The sequence below is a fragment of the Xenopus laevis genome, chromosome 1S, assembly GCF_017654675.1.
Source record: "Xenopus laevis strain J_2021 chromosome 1S, Xenopus_laevis_v10.1, whole genome shotgun sequence".
Classification (NCBI taxonomy): Eukaryota; Metazoa; Chordata; class Amphibia; order Anura; family Pipidae; genus Xenopus; species Xenopus laevis.
Genome location: NC_054372.1, coordinates 55,337,089 through 55,363,208, shown reverse-complemented (window position 1 = coordinate 55,363,208; position 26,120 = coordinate 55,337,089). Strand labels below are relative to the sequence as shown.

At 40.2% G+C, this 26,120-nt stretch overlaps 1 protein-coding gene across 2 annotated transcripts in view; it reads left to right on the top strand.

Moving 5' to 3' along the window:
* Positions 1–18,023, top strand: part of lef1.S (lymphoid enhancer binding factor 1 S homeolog) — an 84,306-nt gene extending 66,283 nt beyond the window's left edge. For both annotated transcript variants that reach the window (XM_018239905.2, XM_018239895.2), the window contains exon 11: positions 16,814–18,023. The gene's annotated coding sequence lies outside the window, so the exon portion shown is untranslated. The remainder of the gene's footprint in view (positions 1–16,813) is intronic.
* Positions 18,024–26,120: the final 8,097 nt, after the last annotated feature.

Sequence of the window (26,120 nt, the reverse complement as noted above, 5' to 3'; positions counted from 1 at the left end):
TAGTTTAGCCCAAACACACTGAAGTAAGTTCCGTAACATCCAAGTGAAATTGGAAATGTATTATTTGCACACTTGCAACTAACTACATATTTCTCAAGACATATAACATACGATTTATTTTAGGATAGCCATTACCCTGCCTTTGGAATCTTTCCATTGTTTACTGTGTGGGCCTGTGTGGCCTAATAGCTATCAAAGTGTCAGTTTGTTGAAGTGCCCTATTTTAACAGACATCTGCAGGGGAACAGGCACAAAGGCTTTCTGTTCAAAATCTTCAGCGCAGTGTTTAGGATACAGTAGCTTGCCAGTTCCACAGTCATTCCACCATATTACTGGAAACATGTTTCTTTCATTTGAATCTTCCTCAAAACTTCCAGGAACACCTTGTGCTGATAAAATGTCCCTGCCATTTGGGTTCCAGGTGTTCCTGTAGACACGGTGTAACATGCTGCTTGTAAGTAATAATTATACACTAGCCTTGTTATCAGAGCATGTTTCACGTAGAGCTTTTACAGACGAGCGTTTTTACCTCCTCTGAGTTCCGGTTTCATGCTTTCAGCAGTGTTAAATCTACTAGACTCTTCTTATGAATGGTGTGCAAGTACTGATGTTGGGCAACCCTAGAGCTACCACCACCTAGGATTTTTCAGATTTGACACCCGAAAACACCATTTTTTTCGGAATTTTGTCTGAAAACCTTGATTATTGCATGAAACCCAGCTCAGATCAGGATATCTTCAAGACTTCTCCTACTGACTTCTACATGAACTCGGCAGGTCTGAGTTGGAGTACTTTTCTATTCTGACTTTTAACACCCTCTGGGTTTAATAAATTCTGCAAAATTCAAGGGTTTTTTTTCCACTAAAAATTCAGATTTTATAGTAAAAAGTGTGAATTTTTCACATTTTTGGCATTCGGTCTTTAATAGATAACCCCCTTTTTGTGCATTTTGTCCACTTCTATACTGCAGGAATTAAAATGCCCAATCTGCCCATCACTGCTTTGGTATTTCCGAGTAGTGGGCTGCATCTTGTCGCCAAGTCTGACATAAGGGGGTTATTTATTATAGTCCGCATGCCAAAAACTTGAACTTTCACTATACAATTCGAATACTTAGTGAAAAAAAACTCGATTTTTTTTTCTCTGGATTTATTATACCCTGAGGATGGAAAAAGTCTGAAAATATCCTGATCTGCACTAGTTTTCATGCAATAATCAGAAGATTTTGTGGGGGGTTTTTTTTGTTTCATTTTTTTCAAGTTTTTTCCCACACTAGAATTTATCTGGAAAATGTATTGATAAATATGGGGAAATAACTCAAGTAGTGATGGGCGAATAAATTCGGCAAGCACAAATTTGTGGCGAATGTTCGTGTTTCGCCGCCGGAAAAGTTGCTCGCGTCAAAACCATCGTGCGTCAACACTATTCGGATGTCCATTGACTTTAACACCGGCATCAAATTGATGCGGGTGTCACAATTAGATTTATGCAAATTTTTTGCCGGCCCGTTTCGCGAATTTCACAGAACATTTGAGAATTTTTCGGCGAAAAAAATGGGAGAAATTCGCCCATCACTAAACCCGAGCAGATTTGGTCAGAGTATATTTTAGAAAATAATGAGATATTTTCAGATATTGATAAATGACCCCTAAGTAGTGTGTTATTCCAGACCAAAAAGAGTTGTGATCACTGCTATCTTGTCCTGCTAACATTACTCAGGATTACTGAAGAACATTTCCTTTTTAGATAAATGGAGGATACCTACAATTGAATGAATGCTGCCTAAAAAATGAGTTTAACCCCAGTTTTAACAGAGAGGTGTGGTTATCGTATTGAAGCTAGAGCAATGCAGTTTCTCAGAGGTTCGCTTCAGGCCTCACCAGAACTACTGGTTTCAAACACTTCTTCAGAAACTGGTTCTGTTTTTTGTTTTTTTTAATGATCGTCAGTTTAAACTGAACACCTATAATAGTAGGGCTACTAACAACACCCTTTAATAATAAACAAAAGTGCTACCAGGCAGTTCAACAACAATATCAGATAGGTATGGTAGTGGAGATGCTTATACGTTCCATTGCCTCTTATTAGTATCAGTCATGTAGCACTGACATTTATGTAGGTTCTGCTGGGCAGGGCCCTCCAATCCTCTCTCTGTTCTGCAACCTTCCTTTGTTTGTTATATATTATTGCAAACTGCATAACTTGCTGGCGCTATCTAAATAAATAATGATGATGTGTTTATCTTAAAGGGGTGGTTCACCTTAACTTTTTGTATGTTATAGAATGGCCAATTCTAAGCAACATTTCAATTGGTCTTCTTTTAATAGTTTTTTTTTTAATTATTTGCCTTCTTCTTGTGACTCTTTCCAGCTTTTAAATGGGGCGTCACTGACCCCATATAAAATACAAATGCTCTCTAAGGCTAAACATATATTATAATCGCTACTTTTTATTACTCAAATTTCTATCCAGGCCCTCTCTTATTCATATTCCAGTATTTTATTTAAATCAATGCACGGTTGCTAGGGTGATTTGGACCATAGCAACCAGATTGCTGAAATTGCAAACTGAAATAAAAATTTAAATAACCCATAAACCACAACTTATAGAAAATGAAAAACAATTGCAAATTGTCCCACAATATCACTCCATACATAATACTAAAAATTAATTTAAATGTGACCAACCCCTTTGAATCGCCTTAAAACACCCTAGAAGACTTAGCCAGCATACAGAACCAGTGCCCAGTCTACCTCCTTTCACATAAGGCTTCCTATACCTTTACAGTAACACTTTAAAAACGGTACAGAGCTTACAAAATAGTTTAATTTAACCAAGCCATGACAAAACGTTTTTAGTGGGAGGTTTTTGCTAAATTACTTTGCGTTGCTGATTCAACAAGCAAACCTTGATGCTTTTATTAGTCAGCTCAGCTTTCATAAAATACAGATGTCTCTCTGTCTCACTGCTTTGTAAATCTTGCCTATTGCATCTAATAGCATCAACTAATAGGCAGTGTTTTAGATTAAAGGGGAAATATCATGTGTAAAGTAAGCTTTTTAAAGTGGTCTTTCTGGAGAACTAAGAACTGCATGTATATATTCAACACTTTTATTAATAGCTCTCTATATATAGGGTTACCATTACTGAAGACAAGATGAAATCCTAAGAATATATCTGCAAACTGCCAAGCTGCGGTGCTCTATAATTCAATATAATAATATAACATAATAATAAGTTAAAGCAGGGTGTAAGGCATTTATAGCTGATGGCCAAGGTTATTAAGCTATGGTTAAAGTTCCATAGCTGGTTCCTGAGAGAGAGAGATTACCAACCTTAAGTATTTTATAATATATAAAAAAATATATATACTTAGCAACTTTTCAATTGTTCTTTTTACATTTTGAATGATTTTCCAAATTCACCTACCTCTTTCAGGCTTCCAAATGGAGAATTACTGACCTGGCAGCCATGAAACTATTGCATACTGTATGTCTAGCTATGACAAACAGTTCAGTGAATAGAAGAGGCATTCAATATCTGGGCCTTCCAGCTGTTAAACTACAATCTGTATCACCCTTATAGCAACATAACTGGCGGGGTGCTAGTGAAAGACTGATGATGATTATTTTTACCAAGCTAAATTATTTAAGCGAACAGTTAGGGGGTTATTTATCAAAATTAGTTTTTCTTCTTTTTTTTTTTTCAAGTTAAAAAAAAGGCAGACCAAACTAGAATTCATGATTTCAATGCATTCAATTGGTAAATCAAGAAACAGCAAGGAGCAGAATACCTGCTATTCAGTCTTTATTGTGTATTCACACGACATGTTTCGGGCAGCAAGGGTCCTTTTTCAAGTTCAACACCGTTTTTTCGGATTTTTGCCTGAAACTCAACGCAGACCATGATATCTTCACATTTGAAATGGGACCTTTGCCATTGACTTCTACAGGACCCCTACAGCTTGGAGACAGAGTTCTTTAGGATTTGGACTTTTAGCAGCCTTTGGGTATAATAAACCACTAAAAAATTTCGGGCAGAAAACCAGAAAAATTCAGGGGGTTTTCGCAGAAATCTAAATTTTTCACGTTTTTTTCCCAGACCTATTTTATCGAGTTTTTGGATTGATAAATAAGGTCAAATCGTGGATTCTAGTTTGGTCTGACTTTTTTTACTTAAAAAATCTGAAAAAATCCGATTTTGATGAATAACCCCAGTAGTGTTTTATTATGATGTTGTAGGATTAGATTGTGTATGTTGTATTTACCATAAGCATAAGCTGAGAGGAGCCAGTCCAACATATACTGGGTTTGATGAAACCTGTGCAGTTCCACTGGTGTGTTCTGTACAACATTCCCCATGAATGAGTAAGTACTGACTATTGGGGCTGCATGTTGCATATTTTATAAGTGAATGAATTGGAAGGTGATTGTTAAAGGAGAAGGAAAGGCTTTGTACACTTGGGGGTGCCAAATGTTAGGCAGCCCCAAATGATTGTATTGACTTACCTGAAAACCCTGGGCTGGTGTTCCTATCAGCAGAAAACTGCACCGGTTTTTCTAGCGAGCACCACGGAGAGATCTTCTTCCGGCTTCTTCTTGCTTCAAATTTCCCGAGGCAAATACATACATAGTTGAATGAAATAGCCGACTTTTTAGTTAAAGTTCATCTCTTTGTTCTACTGCACATGCGCAGCTGCTGGAAGGAAAGAAGAAGATGGAAGAGGATCTTCCCGTGTTGCTCACTGGTGTAGCCCTGGGCCGGTGCAGTTTTCTGTTGATAGAAGCACCAGCCCGGTAAGTCAATACAATCACTTGGGGGTGCCTAACATTTGGCAGCCCCAAGTGTACAAAGCCTTTCCTTCTCCTTTAAAGTGAATGTGAGTTTGTAGCCAGAGGGGCAGTTGTTGAGATTGTTGTGCTGCTGTGTATTTGCTGGATAATCGCCAGCTCAGAAGTCTGAGGTGTGGGAAAGGCTGTTACTGTATGCTGGAGGGCATTCTGGCTGGAATTTGTGTCTAATGTCAGGTTTCAGGCAAGTGGTAATAATTAGTGTATGAGTATATATAATTTGTGAGTGTATGGAGAGGTCTGTGTATGTATGAATGTTGGTTTTCATTTGGAGGGGTTTTCTTTTTTCAACCTGATCTAACTATGTAACTGGGCTTTCAGGCAATCACCTACTCCATTGCTCCAACTATGTGGCATACTTGGCTAGGATTATATATGACTGAAAACAATCAGTTAATTAGACTGTACAGATTGATTGCATTTAAACTCCACTGTCTGTTATTCAGCTCTGCTGCACGTGTTTTGAATGACTTCTTATATTTTCCAGTCATCCAGTAATTGTAGGCAAAGCAGATGGCAATATGATAAGCAGGCCAGCTCATCCCTCTCATTTAACTGCTGATGCTTTTACAAATCCATGCTTCAGAAACATTATTTAAAGGGATTAGGTCATGATTGTTATGATGTGTTTTTCTATTTCTTAACTACTGTTTACACTGCAAATAATTCACTCTACAATATAAAATTTAATTCCTGAACCAGCAAGTGTATTTTTTTTAGTTGTAATATTGCCATGTAAGCAGCCATCTCAGTTCATTTTGCCTGGTCATGTGCTTTCAGAAAGAGCCAGGACTTTAGGATGGAACTGCTTTCTGGCAGGCTGTTGTTTCTCATACTCAATGTAACTGAATGTGTCGCAGTGGGACCTGGATTTTACTATTGAGTGCTGTTCTTAGATCTACCAGGCAGCTTTTATCTTGTGTTAGAAGCTGTTATCTGGTTGCCTTCCTATTGTTCTGTTGTTAGGCTGCTGGGGGGTGGGGGTTGCACTGCAGCAGTAAAGAGTGACTGAAGTTTATCAGCGCATAAGTCACACGACTTGGGGTAGCTGGGAAACTGACAATATGTCTAGCCCCATGTCAGATTTCAAAATTAAATATAAACAAATCTGTTAGCTCTTTTGAGAAACAGATTTCAGCGCAGAATTCTGCCGGAGTAGCACTATTAACTTTAATAACACTTCCCAGTTAAGAGTGGTATCTTTTAGCATCCACGGGCAATTCTTATTGTTACCATTACAGTTACTTTGCAGAAATAGCATTTTCTAGCACTCGCCCAATCAGGCCAATCCTAATAACCAGCCTTTTAGTTTGAGTTTACTGGTCATGTTTGTGTTTTTTTTGTTCATCTGGTATTATTGTAGTCTTGCCCCAGTCTTTATTTATGGAAAGACCTTAAAGAAATTATCTGTTTCTCAACTTTCAAATGGTCAAACATAATAAAATGGTTAGTAAACACACTGCCCCCAGACTGTATTGTCACCCTTACTTTAGTCATTTGCTGCCACCTAATGGTAGAATTCAGCATTCCACTGTCACAAAGCAAAAGACTTTACACTGATGGCTATATACAGCTAGCTCGGAGCACTCAAGTCTTCAACAGAATATAGAGAATTTTGAAAATATTACTTTTGTGTTCTATACAATTGCAGAACCCTCAACATCCAATTTGCATGTACATTACAAAGGAACTAGGCACTTACTGTATGCCTTGTATCAATGTTGTAATGATTCAAAGAATCAAATTGAAGCTACTCCATGGGGCAAATTTACAGTTAAAGTACAATGGCCGTATATGCAGCAGAAAACACATTACACTACACAAGGCCAGGGAACATTAATAAATGTATTCTAATGCCCTACACATGTGCCCACAGTATAGTTTAGGTGCCATTTGTTATCAAATGTAGGGTGGAAGGAGGGTACCCTAAAAAAAAAATTTTGCTCTTTTTCAGCCGATCATCCTATAAAAAGTAAAAGAGACCAGCGTTTTTTTTGGGACTTTTTTGAACCATCCCTATCTACTCTATTGAACTTCGTCTGGTCTGAGGTGGCGAAGTAAAGTCTGGCGCAAGAGGTAACATTCACGAAAATCCGCAAGTTAGTGAATTAGCGTAGTTACGTCCCTTCGCCATAGTGCAACTTTGCCTGGCGTAAGGTTGCGAAGTAGTGCTAGGGTGGGTCTACTTCGCTACGAATTTACGCCAGCACCCGTTAGTAAAACGGCAAAGTGGCAAAATGACATCACGCTGGCGAATTTTCGCTAGCGTTAGCCACTCTAGCTAGATTACTAGTGCAGTAATTATCCTCCTGCATAATAGAATAGAATATATAATACACCTTGCAAAAAAAAGTAAGTACCTTTCACAGCTCTCAGCATTGGACTGGCCTTGCAGAGTATTAGTGGGCCCCGGTCTGGGAAAAATTGAGAGTACACCTTTCCTATGGCCCCATAAGCCTATATGACTTGTATACAATTTGGTTTTGCCTCTGTCTTATTGTGAGAGTAGGCCCGGATCACAAGTGGGCCTTAAAAGGCCCAGAAAATATGAAGAAAGAGCAGGGCCGTCCACCACTCAAACGGATCAACAGGACCAGAAAGAAGTAGTTAAAAAATATATTTTTATTATACAAAGTTAGAAAATGTATACTTGCATCTCCATCCACCCTACGCGTTTCGTACCCACTGGGGCACTTAGTCATGGGCTCTTAAAAGGCCCAGCCCAACACTGAAAACTCTGCATCGCTTTTTAGAAAGCTTGATATATTTTAATTACAATACTTTTACTTTCAGTTTGTAGGGCTTACACTTAACTCTTGGAGGCACATTTCAAATTCATGTGAATCTTTTTAACTCTATTAAATTAGAATTTACTCAACATTCGATTGGGGGGTTATTTAATAAAAAAAAAATTGAATATGTAAAACTGGCACAAATTATACTGACTTGAAAACTCGAATCGAATTAGACTAAACTTGATTCAGGAAGGCTAGTAACACGTCCAAATTCATGCCTGGACTTATATATGAACTCTGCAGGTTTAGGTGGCGAATAGTCGAAATTTGAATTTTAAAAGGGCCAGGGTTGGATGAATCTTGAAATTCGAATTAAAACTCAAATCAAGTTTGTATAAATCACAGTTCGAATTTGAGAGTTTTGACCATAAAATTTTTTTGAAAATTCTAATTCAAATTTTCAATTCGACCTTTAATAAATCGTCTCCTTGGTGTATTTCAGCTGAGAAAACTGCATCCTTGCATACTTAATCTGAATTGAGGCCCTTACTTCAGTGGTTGCATATAAGATTTTACTATCCAAAGATGAAGCATATAAGAATAAGTAGAGAGTTCAACTGCCAAGTGAAATCGTATTTTTTTCTTTTCATTTTGTTGCAGTAATGTATAGGGCATAGGGTTGCCACCTGGCCGGTATTTTACCGGCATAGCTGGTAAAACACCTGCCAAGGCCGGGGCTGGTATTACAAATTTACCGGCAATGTAGCTGCTGGTAAATTTGTAATACCCCCAGAAAAGGCCCTTGGCCCACCCCTAATCCGATAAAAACGTACCTTTTCCGTTGCCTTCTGCCCATCGCGTGCCATGGCTCCACCCCTTTGACATCACAACCGCCCCTTTTGTTCCCGCCCCCACCACTGGCCCATCACGTGTCGTGGCTGCACCCCTTTTGACGTCTCATCCTGCCCTTATATCCCGCCTCCACCACTGGCCAGTGAAAATTTTGTAAAAAGGTGGCAACCCAAATAGAGCATAGCTTTTTTGTGCACATAACTTTAGGTTCCACTTATATGCATTCATGTATAAAGGGCTGAGTACATACTGCTATTATTTCACAACAAAGACGCAATATCCTGTGCAAATGTATAAGATAAGAATGTATTTTATGTAGGATTTGACCAATTTATAGACAGAAGCATTCATTCCCAATAAACAGGGCCATATATGTGTCAGTATTGGTGTGTAATTGGTCAGCATTGTGGAATATATTGGTACTTTATAAATACCTGTAATGTAACTTTCCCTATTATATGTATACACATGTCATCTAAAAGGGAGGTGCCTGTTGCTGCTGTACAAGTCAGAGAGAGTTTAGAGCAGTAGGAGAATTTACACTCTCTGTGTTTTGATTGGCTCCTTTCCCTGTCCTCTCCCTTGCACCCCCCCCATGGAACTGATCCTCACACACATCTCACCAGCACATCTGTCTCACTTAGGATATTGTTTTCTCTGAAGAAAGATGAAGCTTGTTAGCTTTCACAGGCCTCTGTCATTACAGGCCATTGTGGTTTGTTGGTTCAGTAATGAATTACTTGGATTCCTTTCTGATGGAATTTTATTGGAACTCGGGAGGATGTTTTGAATAAACCTTCACTGAAACAGAACTCGTTCTGTGAGCTACAAGGGCAAACGGTTGCAGGATGGGATGGAGGAAGGGCAAATTTTAACCTTGGCATTTACAGTTGCTATTTGTGGGCATGAACTCAGGAACATGCATTTTCTTAGGATAGGGGCACACGCCAAAACTCAGGGAGATTTAGTCGCCCAGTGATAAATCTCCTCTTCTTCGGGGCCGACTAATCTCCCCGAACTGCCTCCCGTCGGCTAGAATCGGAATTGCCAGCGGAATGGCACTTGGAGCACTTTGTATTCCGAAGTCGCCGAAGATTCCACGTGAGGCAACTTCGAGCGACTTCAGAAAATGAAACGCACCCATTGCCATCCTGCTGGCGATTTACATTCTAGCCGGCGGGAGGCAGTTTGGGGAGATTAGCAGGCCCGGATTTGTGGGAAGGCCACCTAGGCCCGGGCCTAGGGCGGCAGGATTTTAGGGGGGCGGCATGCTGCCCAACCACACCCACATTGGTTCAAAAACACTGGGGATGCACAGGAGATACAATCTCCATGAAAATTTGCACGAATAAAGGGGAGGGGACAGGGGCGACAAATGGCAGTGGGCCTATGGGCGTCCGCTTTCTAAATCGGATTAGTCTCCCCCGAAGAAGAGGAGATTTCTCGCTGGGCGACTAATCTCCCCGAATCTGAGCATGTGTCTCTGCCCTTATAGGACAGAAATTTAATTTAGTCCCTCCCCCACACGCACATCTCTTGCTGAATTGCAATTCCTGGCATCCCTCAGCAGACAACAATTTTAATGCAACTTAGTAGGTAAAATAAACTTTACAGATCTGCTATGGGCATCATACATGCCCCCAAACACAGTTCTAACAGATAAGACTACACTAGTCCCAGACTGATGTGCAGAGCTGGTTAGAAGAGAATAAAACAGGGAGTCTCCTTTAAAGGGGAACTATCACAAAAATGAACATTTCGTTTAAGCTTCATCATACTGAAATAAGAAACTTTCTAAATATAATCAATTAAATATTGTGCATCGTTTCTGAAATAGTCAAGTTTATCTTCACTTTCTCTTCATTCTCTCTTCATGCAGTAGTTGGATGTCAGATATTCATTGACAGTTAAATCCAATTTATCATATAGGGGGATCTCCCTTTCCTAGCAGATGAATTAGAGCTCACTCGAATAACTGATTCCAGTACAAACAAAATAACTGACTTTTGTACAAATTCTGCATATAGAGAGACTGGATGTCTGGTGATTTTAATAGAATGAGCTCTAATACATCTTCTAGACAAAAGGAGGCCCTATAATCTATATTGGATCTAACTGTCAATGAATATCTGACACCCGAATCCTGCAAGAAGACAGAATGAAGAGAAACAGATGCTGAGAGAGGAATAGTGAAGATAAACTTGATTATTTCAGAAACGGTATCGAATTTTGATTGTATTTAGAAAACATGTTATTTCAGTATGCTGAAGCTTATATTACAGTTCCCCTTTCGAGGGAAGAATTCAACCAAACCAAAGGAAGTAGTTCTGTGCTCCTGGTGTTTCCACCACATGTAGAGTCCAGTACTTAAGTGTTGTCCCTAAAACGGAAACCACATTCTTTTTATTTGTGTGTGAGGTTTTTTTTGATTAAAAGCCCCGACTAAGTAACATGGACCCAGAGGGCAGAAGGATTGTACTTCTAGAATGTTACATGAAATCCTTGTTGTATTTAATGGTTTGTTGTGGGAAACAGTGAAGGACCCCGAAGGTCTCACATGGCCTCTGATTTGTCATGTATTGTATGAAACTAGCATTACAACATTTTAAAAGGAAAGTAGTCAGGAAATCACTTGGTAAAAGCAATACACTATCCAAGGTTTTACTTCTCTAAAAGGTCTCTTGGGGCCATCTTACACCCTTGAGGGTTTATTTATTAATGTCCGAGTGCCAAGAACCCGAACAATACGTGTTTTTATTAATATAGAATCCGAAGATTTTGTGGTTTTCGGGCAAAAATCAGAAAAAAATCCGATTTTTGAGTGGAAAATAAGAAAAATTCGTACAATTCGGGTTTTTTTCACTATTTTTTTTTTTTTTTTCCTGCACAGGAAATTTTCGGGAAAATGTTCTTATAAATAAGGGGGAAAAACCTGTGCGGATTTGGTCAGAAAACAATGAGATAAATTCGGACTTTGATAAATGGGCCTTCCCATGTGATACTTTTTTCTTACATACTAGCATCTAGCATCTAAGGGAGCTAGCACACGGGCAGATTCGGGGAGATTTAATCGCCTGGCGACTAATTGCCTCTTCTGTGGGGCGACAATCTCCCCAAACTTCCTTCCCCCTGCCTTCCGCCTGCTATAATGAGAAAACGACAGCGCCAATGCACTCGCGGCACTACCTGTGCTGGTATATATTTATGGTATTTAGCTATACTGGCAACAGATTAATCAAGAGTATTGTCATGTCTTGTAGAGAGACACTTTTATTCCCTAAATAACATCATGCCATGCTTGTGGCTTTTTGTCGGGGTATGGTAACACAAAAGGGGGATTGTGGTGGTTAAGAATGCTGTAGAAAACAATGAAAGATGGAGAGAACATAACGAAAGAGTGAAACAGTGTCAGTATTGATATTATATGAAATACATCCCTCTAGTCGCTTTTGCATGGACAGATCATTGCAGAAATGTTGCTGATTGGCCAATGTCGGACAGTTACCAATTCCAAGGCTGACAACATCCAGCAGTAGCTCCAAATGGCAGCTGCCTGAGGATTATGGGATTTCTAATTCAGCAGCAAGGGCTTTAAATGTGACACATTTGCATGGAGACTGCGGCACAACCCAGTAAATATGTTCCTATGTATAGAAGTTGGAAGGAATACACCAAATAAAGAGGGATTTTAGCGCTGCCCTGCACACAAGATGCCATAAGTCTTCCTATAATGTAGCACTGCAACTAAATGCTTCCAGATTTACCATGTTATTCTGAGTACACAATTCACAAATCAGCCAACAACTCCCAGCATGCTCCAGTGGCAGTAAGTTGTGTTTCTCAGTTGAACAAGAGCTGTGGGTTGTTACTGTGGCACAGAGTAAATAAAGTGCCAGCTTTATCTGTGCTTTCATAGCAGTAGCCTCAAATCTGAAATCCAAATGATAAATACGCAGTAGCTTTTATTTTGCATGAAGCCAAGGTCTTCACATATGTAAAACGTGACTTGCAGCAGTTTCTTTGAAGCCTAACCGCAGCCAGGGAACTGTAATTGCAGCCTTTGATTGTGCCGCTTTCCTTGTGGATTGGGCCGTGCAGCAGCATGCCTGACTTGGCCACACTTCAGCACAAAGCCCCCAGTCAAGTCTCAGATGTGGCCAGTGCTCCGTCTGCTTGTTGCATGCCTGTGGTTTCTTGAAAAGAATCCTGATTTGACCTGTTTTCTGTCTCCCAAAGCAATGCAGCCGTTACTGAAGGTGTCTCCTTAAAGGACCAGTAACATCAAAAAATTTTTTTTAAAAATTCGTTAGAAAACAACGAAAAAAACACCAAGACAAATTAAAATTTCAAAATTGCAAAGCCTTTATTAAGAAATAACTTACTGAAACTCCACTTCCTGTCCTCTTCTGAAACGGCGATATGGCGACCATCCATAGTGCGGTGCTGGATTTGTCCTCCCTGGCTAGCTCCCATAGGCTTCTGACAGCAGGAAGATGGTGCTGGAAAGCAGACGGCTGGATGAAGAGCTGAAGTGCCCGGTGTGCTCCCGGAACATCCTTGTGCAGAGCAGCGCGCCTCTGGGGAGATCTTGCACGGACTCCTACTAATCCAGCCCTGCAGCAGCAGGCGATTCTTAGCGAGTGCCCCAGGCGGGTGGCAGGGCACACAGACATCGCAGACATCCCCTCTGGGCGCATCTATCAGCACAGGAGCGTTACATCGCAGGAGTGTTACAAGCGGTGTGTGGCTGGTGCCGGCCGGTGTCTGTGTGAGGCGCAAGAGTAAGCGCACACTGACAGCCTCTATCGCTCCGACTTGGAACCGGTACAATCCCAGCAGCATCTCTCCAGAGCGGGACTAAGGAGGCTTCCGAGCAGCGGCGCGATGCAATCCGTGCATGAGAATGGCCGAGTGCTGCTGCTGCCTGTGAAAAAAGTGTGCGGCTGTCAGTGTGCGCTCACTCTTGCGCCTCACACAGACACCGGCCGGCACCAGCCGCACACTGCTTGTAACGCTCCTGCGATGTAACGCTCCTGTGCTGATAGATGCGCCCAGAGGGGATGTCTGCGATGTCTGTGTGCCCTGCCACCCGCCTGGGGCACTCGCTAAGAATCGACTGCTGCTGCAGGGCTGGATTAGTAGGAGGCTGAGTCTGTGCAAGATCTCCCCAGAGGCGCGCTGCTCTGCACAAGGATGTTCCGGGAGCACACTGGGCCCTTCAGCTCTTCATCCAGCCGTCTGCTTTCCAGCACCGTCTTCCTGCTGTCAGAAGCCTATGGGAGCTAGCCAGGGAGGACAAATCCAGCACCGCACTATGGATGGTCGCCATATCGCCGTTTCAGAAGAGGACAGGAAGTGGAGTTTCAGTAAGTTATTTCTTAATAAAGGCTTTGCAATTTTGAAATTTTAATTTGTCTTGGTGTTTTTTTTCGTTGTTTTCTAACGATTTTTTAAAAAAAAATTTTTGATGTTACTGGTCCTTTAACCCCTCTGTTACCTGAGGATGGTGCACTTTCCAGTATTTGCTGGAAACTAGAGCTTCAAGGAAACTGTCAGTGTTTTCCCATAACATTATTATTATCATCATCATGATCATATATTTATATTAAGCACCAACATATTCCTCAGCGCTGTACCATATTATTGCCATTACAATAGATACCATGCACATGACAGCTATTGCTACTCAAAGTGAATATGAAGTATCCATGCCTGTACCTGGTGCAGTGCACTGTCCTGTTTGCTGAATACAGTGACTTCTTCTCATGGGAAGTGGCACAGCACAATGCAAATCACACAGACACCCCATATTGACTTCTGCTTGCAATGCCAGTGAGACACACAGTGGCTACATAATCTGGAGACCATCGTAAACAGCACAGGGATCCATTTTAGGGTCTGGGCCCACATTTAAGGCTCCATGCTTTAATGTATCTGTAACCTAGGAGATAAAAGAGACCCAGTCTAAAAGAGACCTTAGACCCAGTCTAAAAGAAAAATATGGTTACAAAGGAATTAAATGAATTGTTCAGTATAAAAATAAAAACTGTGTAAAAAAAGAAAAAAAAAAGTTTCTAATATAAGTAGTTAGCCAAAAATGGAATGTAGAAAGGCTGGAGTGATTGGATGTCTGACATGACAGAACATTTACCAGGCAGTAACCAATCAGAGACTTGAGGGGGGGGCACATGGGTCATATCTGTTGCTTTTGAATCTGAGCTGAATGCTGAGGATTAATTACAAACTCACTGATTATGTCCCATGTGGCCCCCCTTTAAGTCGCTGACTAACTCAGCGTTAGAGAGCTGAAAAGCAGGAAGTAGTGTTCTGGCTATTATATTAGACATCCAGTCACTCCAGCCTTTATACATTACATTTTTGCCAAACTAACTATATTTGAAACATTTTTTATTTTGCACAGCTATTTACCATTTTTTTTGCACTGCCTAGCTATTTACCCAGTTTTTAGTTTTACACGGAACTGTTCCTTAAAGCAAGGCTGGAACTGTTTGGGGATTCAATTCTTAGTGTGCTAATCCTAACTCCAGCCATTCCCAGTTTTCCTTATCCCAGCTACTTGTCTCTCTCCCAACATCTGCTCAGGACTCTCCAGCTGAGCTTTCTTCCTGTTACCAGGTCCTCTGGCTCTTTAAATGTGCTAAATGTGCCCCATTTGTTTCTTCAGATACTGGTCACATGTGTAACTAATAACTGTAGGTGTTGCACGGGGGGGGGGGGCTCAGGCAGGAAGTGACAGTCCCCCATAGTACCATGCAGGCATACAAGGGGTTAATGAGACTATGCAAACAAATAAATTCTTCTACACTGTATACTTTGCTTAGTACGTGTACTTATTGTAACACTGCTTCTATTCTCTGGATCAGGGGTCCCCAACCTTTTTTACCCGAGAGCCACATTTAAATGTAAAAAGAGTTGGAGAGCAAAACAAGTATGAAAAAGTCCATGGGGATGTCAAATAAGGGCTGTGATTGGCTATTTGGTAGCCCCTATGTGGAATGGCAGCCTACAGGAGGCTCTGCTTGGCAGTACATCTGGTTTTTATACAACCAAAGCTTGCCTTTAAGTCTGGAATTCATAAATAAGCTCCTACTTTGATGCCACTGGGAGCAACTTCCAAGGGGTTGGTGAGCAACATGTTATTCACTGGTTGGGGACCACTGCTCTAGATAGATAGATGAGAGAAAGAGAGAGATAATAAGATAGATAGATAGATGAAAGAGAAAGAGAGAGAGATAATAGGAAAGATAGATGACAGTGAGATAGATGATAGATAGATAGATAGATAGATAGATAGATAGATAGATAGATAGATAGATAGATAGATAGATAGATAGATAGATACATAGATACATAGATACATAGATACATAGGTAATAGATAGATAGATAGATAGATAAGATCGATGGTAGATAGTTGATAGATAGATAAAAAGATAGATAGAGAGAGATAGGTAGAGAGATAGAGAGAGATCTTTATTTTCTTCACCCATTTATTCCTCTGCATGTGTGTGTTTTGGAGGTTTGCCTGTAAGATGGAGCAGAGTCTGTGAAGGAGATTCAGTGCAAATGTGGCCTAGTTATTATAACCTCTTGACTTCAAAGGCAGTCGGTGAAAGACAGACTGAAAAGAGCAGCATTTTATTTTTCCCAGTGCAGTAGAAATTCCTGGCTGGAAACGGAGAGCGGCTCTGAATCACAGGCTTTTGAATGAGACTCTTGTGAACCCCGTGTCCTGGCGCCTGTGGGCCGTTCCTCAACAGGAAGCCCAATGTTTTCATGTAAGACTCAGAGGAAAAGCTGCCCAGGAAGAGCAGCCTGGGCCCGGCTCTTTGAAAGTCTGGGATAAAAAGGCTGAGAGTAAATAGAATCTGTGGGGAGCTCCCGCTGCTCTTCCTCACCACTTTGTTTGGCTGCTCTTTAAGCTCTCTTCAATTGGGAACTTTGTAGAGTGTGGGCTGCGCTACTGCTTGGAGCTGAGGGGGCAGTGGGTCAGCCCATTTTTGTTTGTATTTTCTTCTACATGTGTTGGCTTTAGCTTGTGTAGGACATTGTTTATTGGCTGAACTGCACATTCATTTGCTGCACATTTGCATTAATTATATGAGTGGGAGATGCAAAACTTCTTGTCTGGACTTCCTCTCACACAACAATGGAACAACACACATTGCTTGCCACCGACCATTCCATTGCAGTGAATAAGAGGGTAGGGCTTATACATTACTGCAACCATATGCTGAATTGGAACATCCCCCCTGTGTCTGATACCGAGAGCTTTGGAAGCGCTGGGCAGTATTATTATTATTATTATTATAACAGCATTGCACATGTTATTTATTCCTGTCTGGTGTCTTTGCAGGAGGAAAGAAGAACACATTCTCATCCTGTAAAACAAAGGCAGCAAGTGCAGGAGGTCTTCTGGAGATGGCTCTTAATTAATTCAATATCGTCTCCATGAGCAGCACCTGCCAATGACTTGGATCAGTCAGCGTGAGAGACAATGTATCACATAGACAATCACTGCCATCGCTCTGGCCTCACACACTGACACCGTATCACCCACACAAAGACTTGGAGTGTCCCACCTGGAGAACTCCACCTTTACAACATGGAGCCCGCTGACCTTGGACATGGAACACGGAGGAGACAAAACCTCTTTTATTTAAAAACGGAGCAAATGGATCAACTGTTATTTGTTTTGGTTTTTTTAAACGTGTTATTGTTTATTCTCCATAAAACTTGAATGTTTTTATATATCAGATTTTAACAACGATGTATATTTTATTAGGGGTATAAAACATTTCCAGCAAAAAAAAAAAAACAAAAGCTTCCTTTTTCTGGATTTTTTTTTTTCTAAGAAATCTGTTTGTGTAACTTGTGAAATTGCCCACGTAGAACTCCCATCAGTCTCTGCTCTGAGCACCTGTGTTGTCTGACACTTTCCTACACTGGAATTACAGATATACAGAGTAACATGGCAGCAGTATGACAGTTGAGAAGTTCCAACGGGACATTGAGAGGCAGCTGAGTATCACATTTCATAAATTATTGCAATTGTGCCGAAACTGATAAACGCTGTTGCATCCACCCCCTTTTACTGAGGAAGGAACCCTTAAAACACAACAGCGCCCCCCTACAGCAATAGAGTCGAAAAACAACCCCTTTTTTAAAAATAAATATGTAATTCACATTCTGTCTCTTTAGTTTGCGTTCTATAACGTCAGGCGCATATTTAATGTAAACGTTGGCTTGACCATTCTCATGTGATGCCCATTCTGTCCCGGTGTTTAATTAAAAAGAAAAGCCCAGCACTTGGATTCATTGTAACCATGTAAATTGTTCTGTATCGTATTTGTTTTTGTAGGATTTCTTTTTGCCTTTAGTGGGATTTTGATGCCAGTTGTGGAATAAAACCGACCCATTAATGCCCCCCTCTTTTTCAAACAGGGCACACACTTTGCCAAAATGAAATTGTCAACTTTTTTTTTTATTATTATTATTATTTTTTGCCATTCCAATTGTGCTGAGCAGATGTTTTTAAAAAGGCTTTGTAATAAAATGTTCAAAACTAAAAATTGAGCCTTTGCCTGTGTTCATACTGGGGGTTGGCAGGGGGCACAGGTGAACTCATTCATTAATCTGTGTTCCTATTAGGGTTCGGTCATTGATTCGCAGCAAATCATTTGCAGCAGGAAAAAGAAACATATTAGGCTGAGGAACACATAGGGGCAAATTTACTTACCTTCAAAGTTGCGCCAGTGTTGCCTTCGCCTCACTTCACCAGGCGTAGATTCACCAGGACTGCGCAAATTCACGGAGATCAGAAGTTGCGCACAAGTTACTGATCGTTTGCAAAGTTGCGCTAGTGATGTTACGATCAGGGGTTCGAAGTTACGCTAGCGATTGGAAATTTGAATATGGGTGCAGTTAAAGTACAATGGCCGTATATGCAGCAGAAAACACATTACACTACACAAGGCCAGGGAACATTAATAAATGTATTCTAATGCCCTACACATGAGCCCACAGTATAGTTTAGGTGCCAAATGTAGGGGGAAGGAGGGTACCCTAAAAAAATGTTTGGATCTTTTTCAGCCTATCATCCTATAAAAAATAAAGGAGCCAGTGTTTTTTTGGGACTTAGAAAAATTCAACTTTTTTTGAACCATCCCTATCTACTCTATTGCACTTTGCCTGGTCTGAGGTGGCGAAGTAAAGTCTGGCGTAAATCCGCATGTTAGTGAATTAGCGTAGTTACGTCCATTCGTCAGAGAGAAAATTCGCCTGGTGTTAGAGTGCGAAGTAGCACTAGAGTAGGCCCACTTCACTAGCGAATTTACGCCAGCACCCGTTAGTATATCGGCGAAGTGGCAAAATTACGTCACACTGGCGAATCTTTGCTAGCTTTAGCCACTTCGCCCTTTAGTAAATTTGCCCCATACAGTAACAGGGGGGTCAGTTAAAGTCATAGGTTATATATTGTGCTAGTGCAGCAACCAATCAGTTTTGATCAGACTATTACAACAAAATAAATGTCTAATTAGTTGCTAAGCGGTGATGCACTGGTACTAGAAAGTCACCAAAATATGTAGAAAGTGCTCTTTAAAGCTTTTGGTGAAACTATTTTTTTTTTTTTTTGAGGTGGTGGCCCAAGGCTTTAATCTCCAATGTGAAATAAAAAAATGTCTTTGCAGTGTTCCTTATCATAAGAATCAATGACAGGGACTCAGTAACCAATGAGTCAGGGGTCTGAAGCAGCTGCCACTGCAGAACTGGACTGTACAGATATTGGTGATAGGAAAATCAAGTGTAAATATGTTTCACCATATCAGTGCTTATAGCCAATTAAATGCATTTCAATATATGGGTTAATTTTTGATAAAGGTGCATGTAACGATATAGGTGGGCAAGCTTCACAGGGAGGCACAATAGTGTGTAAGAGAAGGCAGCTGTTCTGTTCAGTGTCAGGCAGGCTGTAATCATCAGTGTGACAAGTTCAGTTATGCACCCCCTGCAGTGGCTACTACGTGGGTTCCACCACAAAGGAATGCAGGAGATTACACAGCCCTTTTTTTAAGTAGGGGTTGTACTTCCTGTGTCTCAAATGCAGTCTAAGTAACCTTATGGTTAACTGGTAGTAGTAGTCTAAATCTGTCAATCTCTCAGAAACCACAAAAATCTGAAAATTGAATTAAGCTGCAGAAGTGCTCAGTGAAACCCTTTGAATGAGTTTACGTTTATTTTATGTTTGGGTTTAGATCCCCTTTAAGACAATTTTAGGCTATAGAGTGACTGATATTAGTGACCCTTACTGGTTGCGTTCCTTCAGGACTCATAACAGCACTCATACTGTATGTAATAAATATAAATACAAGCAGATTAAACCAAGACATGTTTTTATTAACGTACATTTTATTCCATATATTCATCAATGTCATTAAAGGAGAAGGAAAGCTACTGAGGCGTTTTATTGCCAATAGTGCAAGCTAGAATGTTATATTTATTCTGTAGAATGTTTTACCATACCTGAGTAAAAAGCTCTAGAAGCTCTCTGTTTGTTTAGGAAACAGCTGCAGTATTAGCTTGGTGTGACATCACTTCCTGCCTGAGTCTCTCCCTGCTCAGCTCTGGGCTCAGATTACAGCAGAGAAGGGTGAGGGGGGGGGAGAGGAGCAAACTGAGCATGCTCACGCCCGGGGCAAGGAGGTTTAAGCTGAAAGAAGGAAGTCTGATACAGAAGCCAATGTGTACACAATAGAAGGAAAGAAATGCAGTGTTTCTTTTGATAGAGGACTCAGCACTATTTTGAGGGTTTACTGGTATATTTAGATGGACCTTTCTGATAAGGCTTACTTAGTTTTAACCTTTCCTTCTCCTTTAAAAAAGTTGCCCAGATGCAGAGCCATGGAATTATTTGTTTAGGTTGTTGGCTTTGCTTTTCATCAATGAACTATCCTGTCTAGTTCTAGTATAAAATCCATTTCCATAAACATTACTGATGTTATATATGGCTCAGCACAGACGTACAGTGACCATGCAGTTCTAAGTTATAGATTTGTATAGGGGGTTGGAAAGTGATGAGAACAGAGAGGGCTAAACACAAAAAGTGGAGGATCCAATGGATTATTCATGAGGTATAATACCATACTGACTGGAGGGAGCACTACATTCAATATACCTAAAGCCAAATTAAGTCTAGGAAAAAAAATAATTTTAAAATCTTTATATAACCCAATAGGCTGGTTTTGCCTCCAATAAGGATGAATTATATCTTAGTTGGAATCAAGTACTGTTTAATTATTACAGAAAAATAATTTTAAAAAAATTTCCCTTAAAATTGAGTCCATTGGAGATGACGAAAACGTAATTCAGAACTATCTGGATAATGAATCCCAGACCTGTAGTTTATGTTCTATACCTGTTAGTACAGTATATTTCCCCATGTAAGGCAAATACTAGTGCGTCTGGGCCTTTAGAGTATTTCCCAGCATTAAGACTTTATAGTGGTTTTTTTCCTGGGACTTGAGTCATTTTACAGGGTGGTTTAGCTGTGGTGTAAAACAGCTGTTCCTCTAGACAGGACGTGGTCCTACGGAGCTGGAAGGAACGATCTCAGCAAGAGGTTTTAGTACGGAGCCTGGAAAGGTAGTACCACACTTGTGTGTTTGTGTTATGTTTCTTCTTTAAAACAAACTTCTACTTTGGCCCTTAGAAAACTTCGAACAGCCTTTGATTGTTTTGTGTAAGTGAAGCATTTTCAAGATTTTTACTGCTGCAGTTGCCCTATGTCATTCCTGGAGTTTCCCCCTGAGCCAGGAGGTGGACCATGGCCATATATATCTTATGACTAAGATGTGCACTCCTCATCAGGAGATCTAAACCCTAGAAATGAATATGGCTAAAAATGCCCTATTTTATATAATATTGCACCAGCCTAAAGGTTCAGCAGTCTGACAATGTTCAACATAATAAACATTATATGTCTGTTCTTTTAAGGGGTTTTCACATTTCAGATAGTTTTTTAACGACTTTTTCCAATTACTTTCTATTTTCTATGTGTCACCGTTTTTATAATATTGAAGTGTAAAGTGTCATTTTTCACCTTCTGAAGCAGCTCTGGAAGGGGGGGTCGCTGACCCTGTAAACTGTTCTAAATGGATACATTTAGTTGATACATTTCTTATCGTTGTCCCTGCTGAGCAGAATCTCTGGGTTTCATTACAGGCAGCTGTTAGAATTGATACAATAGTTGCTAATACTCCAGAGATGCTGCTGAGAAATGTATCAACTAAATGTTGCAAAATTGTAACAGTTCAAAGTTCCACCGAATTCAAATCGTATGAATCAAATTAATAGCGCATTCGATCAAATTCGATTCAAAGTTTTTCCCAAAAAAGACCTTTGATTTTTCAAAGTCCACGAATTGACTCCAAATAGGTTCTAAGTGGTCCCCCATAGGCTAAAACAACAGTTTGCCAGCTTTTAGATGGCAAATAGTCTAAGTCGAATTTTTAAAGAGCCAGTAGAGAGCAGATTTATCAAAGGTCGAGGTGAATTTTCGAATTGAAAAAATTCGAATTATTTTTTTTGTGTACTTCGACTAGGGAATAGTCCAAAATTCGATTCGAATTTATAATGTACTGTCTCTTTAAAAATTTGACTTCGACCATTTGCCATCTAAAACCTGCTGAATTGCTGTTTTAGCCTATGGGGGCCTCTTAAGAACCTATTTGAATGCGCTATTACTTTGATTCGAATTCGGCTGAATATGGACCTATTCAATCGAAAATGGACCTATTAGACCAAAATAAACCTCTGACTTAATTTCGGTTGGTCTTTTTGAATTTGATTTTCGAAGTTTTTTCAATTCAAAATTCGACCCTTGATAAATATGCCACTGCATGATAAATTTCGATATTCAAATTTTCGCATTTTTTTTCAAATTCGAATCGAATTTGGACTATTCCCTATTAGAATTTTTTGAATTTGAAAATTCACCTCGACCTTTGATAGATCTGCCCCTAACTGTAACAGGAAGAAGTGTGGAAGCAAAAGACAGAACTCAGTCTGATTTGTTCTTTTACTACTTTATTTAATCTGAATGGTTAGTGGCAGATCAGAAGATTAGACGTCCGATCGTTCATCAGATACAAGGGTAAGATCTGCTGAGCTTATCTGAGCGTTTGTCTTTTAGATGAGGTCAGTGACCCTCATTTGAAAGCTGGAAAGAGTTATAAAAAAAATAAGGCAAATAATTGAAAAAGCATATATATATATATATATATATATATATATATATATATATATATATATATATATATATATAAAGCAAGGCCAATTGAAAGGTTGCTTAGAATTGGCCATTCTATAACATACCAAAAGTTATCTTAAAGGTGAACCACCCCTTTAGATTTTCTGACACTAAAGCTAAACTGTGCCCTTCCAGCAGTTCATTAGTAATAAGACTAGTGCCCATGTTATAAAACTCGACCCCTAGAGTTGCCAAGCAGATGGTTCTGTTTATCCTAAAGTGCCTGGAACAGGAGGCCTCCAAATGAAAAGCGGATTTGTGCTAATCATTAAAAACCCATTAACTCACCCTCTCGTTAAATACAGCCAGCCTGCCAAGTCTCCAATGGTGAATAACGTTTTCTCTTTGATGCACCATATTATTAATGGGGTCTTTTTTTAAAAAAAAGGTAAAACCTTCTATTGGAATTATCTGGATAGTTGTTAAGGCCTTATACTAAAAAAAAACAAAAAAAAAACAGGGACTGTTTATTATTTTTTCTACAAGAACTGGGCCGTGTGTCAGCCCTCTACTGGCTTGTTCTGATCACAGTTTGTTCTGATCACATTCAGCCTAAGCAAATACAGAGGGAAGTCTCATGTTCAGATATGAGACCTGTTATCCAGAATTCTCAGGACCTGGGGTCTTCTGGATAAGGGATCTTTCTGTAATTTAGGGCAGAGACACACGGTCAGATACAGGGAGATTTGTCCCGGCGACAAATCTCCTCTTCTTCGGGCGACATTTCCCCAAACTGCCTCCCGCTGACTAGGATGTTAATCGCTGGTGGGATGGCGCTCAGAGTGCTTTGTTTTTCTGAACTTGCCCGAAATTGCCTTACGAGGAAACTTCTGGGGACTTCGGAAAACAAACCGCTGCCACCCCGTCGGCAATTTACATTCTAGCTGTCGGGAAGGCAGTTTTTGGGAGATTAGTCTCCCCGAAGAAGAGGAAATTTGTAGCCGGGCGACTAATCTCCCTGAATCTGACCGTGTGTCTCTGCCTTTAGATCTCCATAATTTATACATACTTTTTATATTGTTAATTAAATGAATAGGCAATCCATATGTTCGACACAAGTCCTACTTGAAATCTTAATAAAGTTGATAAAAGTGTATATAACGTCCCTTTAAAGGTACTGTACATAAAATTGGGCAGTTGCTTCCCACAGTGTAGAATGGTTGTGAGTTGGAAGGTTCCACTGTGGTGCAACGCTTGCTAGTATATACACACACACACACACAACTTTTCTCATGGGGAGGCAAGAACTATAATAAACTGAAAACTGTTTATTCGGTTCAGTACCTTGTGCTGCTGCTCTATATTTAGCATTATCAAAATGTTTGGCCATGGAGTATCCTATCTATTCATTTCCAAGAGAAAAAGATCCGAGCAAAGCAATTTCCAGACAGAGTTCCCTGCTATTTTTGTATCAGTGCTATTGCAGGGTTGTGGCTCCAGAGACAGACAACAGTGATGTGTTGCTACTTCCTATGTGTTATTCATGGCTTTGTGTAAATACTGTGGGCAAATGTTTGATGGGATCTGGCTGTTGTACAGTGGGTAAATGTTTGTTTCCTGAATAAAGTCACCTAAAAGACCCACCAAAGCAAAACTTATACATTGAAAATTCTGCCATGTCAGCCCATCGTTACACAAATATTAACATTTACATTATCTCCTGAACAACCGAACAGCAAAAAGAAATGAAGTCACGAACAACCAAAGTCCTGAAGAGGCGAAAAGACCCAAAGTCACGAAAGGAGGCGAAGTTGAAGTCCTGAAGCCACAAGTTCAATTCTACTGAACACCAATGTGAGTTTTTATTTTTTTTTAATCCCCTGGCCACCAATGTATTATTATAATACTCTATAGGCCCCTACCACCAATGTTTTTTCTTTTAAACAAATATTCTCTGGGTCCCCATTTTTTTTTTTAACTTGTAAGGGGGCCCTGGCGCCAATGTTTTTTTAAAAAAAATATTCTCTGGGGCCCCAATTTTTTTTTCAAATTTAAAAAAAAAAAAAGCTTTTATGGGGGGCCCTGATGCAAATGGGCTTTTTTTTAATTTATAGGGGGGCCCTGGTCACCAATTATTTTTTTTTAACTTGTAGGGGGCCCCTGACACCAATATTTTTTAAAAAAAACAACTTTTATGGGGGGGGGCCTGGCACCACAGTTTTTTTTAACTTACAAGGGGGCCCTGACCATCAATAGCTTTTTATAACTTGTGTGTGTAGGGGGGTTACTTTTTTTTAGCGCTTATGTCTGTGTGGTCTTTTAACTGTGGTGTGGAGTGGGCGGAATCTGGGGTGGGCCCAGGGGGCCCCGAAAATGTTGTTGTTCGGTCCCCTGTGATTTCTAATAGCGGCCCTGCTCCTGTCCATCACAATACAGCAGAGTGTAGCACTATTTTCAGCCTCAGTCAGGTATGCTCACCAATGCTAATATTACTACACAGAGACGATGAAAACATAATTATGCCTCTTTATAGGTCCCTGGTGAGGCCTCATCTGGAGTATGCAGTTCAGTTTTGGACTCCAGTCCTTAAAGGAAAACTATACCCCCAAAATGAATACTTAAGCAACAGATAGTTTATATCAAATTGAATGACATATTAAAGAATCTTACCAAACTGGAATATATATTTGCATAAATATTGCCCTTTTACATCTCTTGCCTTGAACCACCATTTCGTGACTCTATCTGTGCTGCCTCAGAGATCACCTGACCAGAAATACTACAACACTAACTGTAACAGGAAGAAGTGAGGAAGCAAAAGGCAGAACTCTGTCTGTTAATTGGCTCATGTGACCTTGCATGTGGTTTGTATGTGTACACAGTGAATCTTACGATCTCAGGGGGCGGCCCTTATTTTTTAAAATGGCAATTTTCTATTTATGATTACCCAATGGCACATACTACTAAAAAAGTATATTATTATGATAATGGTTCATTTACATGAAGCAGGGTTTTACACATGATCTGTTTTACTCAGTATCTTTTAATAGAGACCTACATTGTTTGGGGGGTATAGTTTTCCTTTAAGAGGGATATAAATGAGCTGGAGAGAGTGCAGAGATGTGCAACTAAACTGGTTAGTGGGATGGAAGACTTAAATTATGAGGGTAGACTGTCAAGGTTGGGGTTGTTTTCTCTGGAAAAAAGGAGCTTGCGAGGGGACATGATTACACTTTACAAGTACATTAGAGGACATTATAGACAAATAGCAGGGGACCTTTTTACCCATAAAGTGGATCACCGTACCAGAGGCCACCCCTTTAGACTAGAAGAAAAGAACTTTCATTTGAAGCAACGTAGGGGGTTCTTCACAGTCAGGACAGTGAGGTTGTGGAATGCACTGCCGGGTGATGTT